Below are 6,916 nucleotides of genomic sequence, written 5' to 3' on the forward strand. Positions count from 1 at the left end.
GGTACACTAAGGAAATCTCTATTAAAAAAAAAAAAATGAAATTGATCATTATTTACATTAAATATTATTTGATTAATTTGATATTAATAATAATATTGTGCATATCTCGTTTTATTTTTATGCATTTAATTCTTATAATATCATATCCAAATGTTGAAGTCCCTAATAAAATTAAATTCCATACATGTAAAATAACGAATAAATGTACAATAATAAAAATGTTATTTGTAAGTGGTACATGACAATTTTCAAACTATGTATGTGGTACGAGAATATAAAAAGGTTGAGAACTGCTGCGATAAGATATTAAAGGGGAAAATGTGGGTGAGCATGCTTGGTGAATCACCCTATATATCATTTGAAGGATTACAATAATATTAACATGTTTATTTGCATGATTTATTTTCATTCATTTTTCTTGCGTTTATATTTTGTAAATCAATTTGATATAAATTATAATGTTCCTGACTTTATATGATAGTCAAAATACATAATATTGAAACTAATATTGAAATATTTGAAAACTTAACATAATTAATAATAATATTAATACTTTAAGGGACACTAAATCTGATATAACTACCTAATCATTATCAACTATTGGCATGCTACTCCATTGGTGAAATAATTTTGGTAATAGCAAATAGGTACGAATTCGGATGAGTTATAATCGGTAAAAATATGTACGAAATAAATAAGTAAAATAAATTTAAACAAAACTTTAAGTTATTTTTTGATAATGACAAGTTACAACCTTTTCCTTATTTAATTTTTTTTTTGTATACTTATGAGTTATGAGTTATGATGTCTCTTGACGTTAAGGACAAATTATTATAGGTACTTATGAATAAAGTTGTCTAAGTTTTCCGTTTGTAGACAAAACATATTTTCATATTGTTATATTATATGATATTGACTTTTCTGACATAGTTTAGACGAGTTAGCTAATAGAAAAGAAGATCAAAATATTTTAAAATATAATAACAATATTAATTATTGTTGTTAAATACGGTAAATAATTCAAATAGAAATGGTACTAATTAATATAATTTATTTATGAGAAATAAATACATTTAAAATAATTTTAGTCATAAAAATAGATGTAATTGTAATTTTCAATTAAGTTAATATTTCTCGTGGTTCAATAATATAAGTTAGTTAGTTATTTTATATTTATTAACCATTAAAATCAATTTCAAAATGAAAAAAATCAAATTTATTGAAATATATTGTTATAAACGATTAAAATATGCATACCAACGTAGGTATTTTCTTTCTTATACGACTGAATCGAAAAATGACAAGGAGGCTAACAGTGGCAATTTTTTTCTATCCAAATAGGCAAGCCGAGTTGTCCATTTTTATTAACATCAGACACGTGTTCCGTTGTTTTTCATCCTTTTTTTCGATTATCGACTAAAGTTTTTATAATAGAGCTTAAATTATTATGAACAAAATATAGTAAAATATAGTTTATAGGTACACTTAAATATATTATATGATAACAAACTGACCCCGTGCACTTCGTTGTCCGTAAGAAATTCCAACCCTTGGATCATTCAACCATGGTTCAATCCGTTATTTAATATTCGGTGAATGGTGTTCAAACATTTTGAAAAACAGAAAATATTTAATTTTAAATCGGGGGATAGTACTAACTTTTTTCTTACGAGTAACCAATTGTTAGCAGAAATATAAACACAATTCGTCATATAATTTGCATATTTAATATATAGTTATGATTTTAATCCGGGCGAGGAAATATATTTAGTGACCAAATATCAAACGCAGGTTAAAATTACAACCAATCCTAATGATTATAATAGGAATTTATTTGTTTTTATGTAACCAGTGGAAACTATTTGTATAAAAAAAATAACACTATAATTTACAACTATTATAATAATATGTAACCAACGGTAACCAATTATAAACAAAAAACAAATTTCCATTTCCATCATGAAACTCAAAATCCGTGTATGACTATGACATGGGTGTAAACTTTATTAAAAATATGGGGGGGGGGGCTTGAATTATCAACTAAATTATATATAATAATAATAATCACGTTATTCTCATAATTTATTATTCTTAAGAGGCTAAGTTGGGAAATACTTTGGAGGGGTTTCAACAGTTTTTAGTGGGGCTAAGCCTCCACCCCAACTTCCGCCTAAGTTGTGTGAGCAACTCTTTAAAATGTGAATTTTGGAAAAATTTTTCTTATAGTGATCCACTGAGTGGTGGTACGAATAGATACTGTCAAAATGTCAAGTTCTTAGCTTTTACAGTTGGCCTCTACGTTGGTCAGCCAATCAGTCGCACGAAACGTTCGACTATAATACGAGACATAATATAGATATAAAAAAAAAACGTGTTTTGTTTAGGCAAGCACGCGCGTATAAAGTGAAACTTCTTTCGTATAGTTCTTATAGTGATGTTTGGCTTTTCTGAAAATTAATTATCTCGCAGCAAGGACATGCATGAACTGATAGAATTTCAGGTGCAAGTCGATGATATAAAAAATACTACTTTATATTTGTTAGATTTTTTTTGTTTGTTTTATTTACTCTCATTTCATTATAGATTAAATTTAAACATTGTTTTTTTTTAATGTTTCAATTTTGAATCAGATTAGGTACCATTAAAACTATTTGATGTTGTACCAGTAAATGTGTTAAAAATATAATAATATAATAGATTATTACAACCTACAATCGTTTCGATATTTATAATTATTATTATTTTATATATATACATTGACATTGCATACTTATTATGAATTGAATTAACTTATAACAGTATATAATATTATTAAAACGATGCTCCGCCTCACTATTTCACACTAACTATTAACTATTAAGTAACTAAATAGATAAAAATGATAATAATCGGATTTTTATGACTTATATTTTATTTATTTTTCGTTGTCATAGAAATTTCGTGTCGTTGAGCATAATAATTTTGTTACAAATTTTTTGGCGTTGTTCACTCCGTAAAGAAATTTCACATCAATAATCAATATAATATTACATTACATTACATCAAATTATTGTTTTTATACTGAAATAAAATATAAATCTGAATAAATATTGTAATATCCATGATATTATACTTACCTAATGGTTCTGTCAATTTTTTCAGATATAATAATAATATATCCTTATATTGTTGATGATTAGAGCCATAGAAAAATATACGGTTTGTTCGTATGTTTAAAGTAAAAATACATCATATTATACTCGGCAAAGTAAGTTGAGGAAAGGTTAAATTATTTTGACATCTCGACGCTTTGGACGGAAATGTGTGACTCCCGTCACTGATCCGGGCCGGGGGTTAATAAGTATATTTTTACCTTGTCGGTAATTATAGTCTTGTATATTAATTATACCCCCCCCCCCCCTAAAAGTGCATATTTACAGGGGGGCAAATATATCCTAGTATATTTATTATTCACACGGGGGGTAAAAATATCCCAGTATATATTATTTACCCCCGGTAACTATAACGTTGGTTAAAAATGGGTGGGTGATAAAAATTATTGAGGGTAATATAGAAACCTATGACACCGCGGTACAAACACTACACTTTGACGACGCGTCAAACGTGCGTAAGAAATCACATTCCCTAAAAAAAATCCTAAATAAGCATGCACTAATGGACTAAAAACTGGCAAAATATGTATTAAATATGCCTTAAAAAGTTCGAAAATATGCATTTATATGCACTGAAGTTCTAAAACTATGCACTACTAATACACGGATTAAAAAAATATAAATCATAAGTTGAACTTTTGCAAGAAGAGTATAAGAAATTACAAGAAATATCCATTCATGTTTTTAAAAGTTTTATTTTTAATCATTTTATACGTTACGACGGTTCCCATACATTTTATCCAACAAACATTCAAACCTTAAATACCCAAAACCTATAAATTATTGTATCATTTTTCGTCAAATTTTGGTTTTTTCATAGTATTTTAATGAAAAAAACGCACGTTAATTTAATAATATCATCATAGGAATTTGAAAATCATGACTAAAATTACTAATTAAATAGAAACACGTATAAATATGCCTAATGATCAAAAAACCTAAAAACATGCAAAAATATGCAAAATAAAACTTCAAAACTTCACGTTACTGAACCATGATAGCCGATATGTACCTTGATAAATGGATTCCTATGTAAGATCTAGCGTGAATTTCAACTTGGCAAGAACTATTCTGAGCCCTGGACTCGCAGCGCACAGAACTTGAAATCATTACCATAATTATCAACAATGATTATGCCTAAGTATTACATTGTGTGACAGCTATAGCGTAATCTGTGATCTCGTTATAGGCACAAACTTTTCAAGTAGTATTATCAGCCGCCGATAAAATCAAATTGAATTCGCACGGTGAGCATAATTATATTCAAAAGATTTTTTTTTTAATTTAAAAAAATTGCGTTCACCGTACCGTAATCGCAACGTAGATTTATAGTTTACACCGACATAATTTCCTGTGGAGCTATGGCAATTTCTGGTAATATGGTCGCCGTGAATGTTTGCGTTTATAATATTATATACGTGTTGAATATTAGTATAACGTTTCTACTGTAAATCACGAAAAATCCTTTGTTTGTATTTTTAGCCGGGCGGGATAATCCGCAAAAGTAGGTAGGTATACAACCAACGATACCGGCGGGGATGGGAAAAATTTATGATATTTTAAGATAAAACCACAACATTTACCTATGTACATTTTTTTAATTTTAGATGAGTTATTATAAAACATACAAGGTGTAACGCAGAAAGACCCGACAAATGAAATAACTTTTGTTCTAATCAACACTTACATTTTTTTTTCGTAGATATATAGTTTTTAATCACTTGAAAAATAATAATATATATTACATTATATTGCATCACAGGTACGGTATAACATTTTTAATTTTATTTTTTAATACTGAGAATAAAAAATGATAAGCTCTATTACATTTTTTTTAAAAAAAAATTAAAATAGTCAATTTGTAAATCGAATGTTACAAAAACAATTTGAATGTTCTAAACGTTAATTTAAGTCAAGTAGTTCATTGTTTTCAATTTTTTTTAAAATATCAATATCATTTTTGAGTAAATTAATGTGAATCTTAATGAAATATAAATTTTTTCAAAATATTATGTTCGGACATTTTGAGACATAATAATAATAAATCTTGAATAATTTATTATCCACAAAGTTTTCATAATTTTTTTTCACACGTTATCAATAATTTTTCATTTTTCATTTGTTTGGTTTTTCTGTCACATACTGCAGTGTTATGATATTAAGTAAACGCATTATTATTACTAATGAGTTTAAAAGTACCATAAATTAGGTGTAATGTAATATCATAAATATATTATATTATATTATTGTCGGGACTAATCGGTGATTCTATTTTAAATGATGTTTTCCCAATGCAATATATCTATTTGCACGAATAATAATTTATGTCACTATTTTATGGTTTTTTTTTCTTTGAGCTCCAATTATTTAATATTCCACTGCTCACGCACGCAGCCACAGTGTCACGCTATAATATAGACATAGTCGTACTACAATGCCATCCGCAATAGTAGTAATGTAGTATAGTATTGCACTTATCGTGAAAATTAATCGGCAACTCTAATCCCACACACAGGCATATTGACATCCGTCGAGACGACGAGAGAGAAGACAACCAATTCGGTCGTGGAAATATATTATTTCCACCTATATATATACCATCTACACCTATACAATACATACCACCTATACCTACGCTATATACCACCTATACTTACGCTCTATGCCTACCATATACCTATATACGTGCGAAATCCTGAGCGTTTTCTGATTTCACACTTGACCGCCTCTAAACGCGTTGGGCACTATAATAATATATAAAGCAGTGTTGTACGTGTGTGGGTAAGTACATATTATTATTATATAATGTAACTTACAAAGGGATCGAACAAGTGCGCGTTTTATACCCTATTTGTACAATCGACGTTTGCATATGACACGCGACGACACCCAAGGCATCTTCAGATTACTCTGACTACTTTGACGTTCACGTCTTGCATACGTTTTTGCGTGACGGTTTTCGTTGTCGTGCGTACTCCATTGTTTGATATACAAACGTGTATTTTCCGCACAAAGTGTACACAAAATAATACATTTGCATCGGAAGAAGCGTACGAGATTTGGGCCGTTGAACGGAATCGTTTTTAGAATAATAATAAACCGATATAGGTATAATAGCAAGACTACATTACTGACATATTATGTATTAGCGAATATTGGTCATCCGTTGCTTTGAAAAAAATATTAACAGGAAGAGGGGACGACTTTTTTTAAAGAAAAAAACACACGAAGCGGACTGCCCGACCAACAGGTTGCCTATAGGGAGTAGTAACACAGTAGGTACCTATACGATTAGGAAAATATTATTATGTTATCGGTAATACATTTCGTGGAGTCTAAATAGACAATCAAATATACGATTAAATACAGCGACAGAGCATGAAATGCGCAGGATATAGAATGGAAATCGGTGACTTCATTCCAATCACAAATCACACAAAGTACAAACGTCGTGTTTTTCCGTACGAATTGTACACAAAATGATATATCCACATCGGACGAAATGTTCGAGACTTAAGCTCGTAGAACGGAATCTTCTTAAGAATAATATATCGAGACGGAGTACGACTTGTATGTATTAGTTTATTAGTTTATTCCTTGCTATGACAATTTGAAAATATATAATATCACGCAACCCGTCAATCAGCAGTGTTGGCGAGTAACTTAACTTGAGAGCAAGTTACTGAAATTAAATTACTTTTTATGTAATTCCATGATAACTTAATAACATTTTATTGTTAGCAATTTATATTATGTATTTTAAG

The sequence above is a fragment of the Metopolophium dirhodum genome, chromosome 2 (assembly GCF_019925205.1).
Source record: "Metopolophium dirhodum isolate CAU chromosome 2, ASM1992520v1, whole genome shotgun sequence".
NCBI lineage: Eukaryota > Metazoa > Arthropoda > Insecta > Hemiptera > Aphididae > Metopolophium > Metopolophium dirhodum.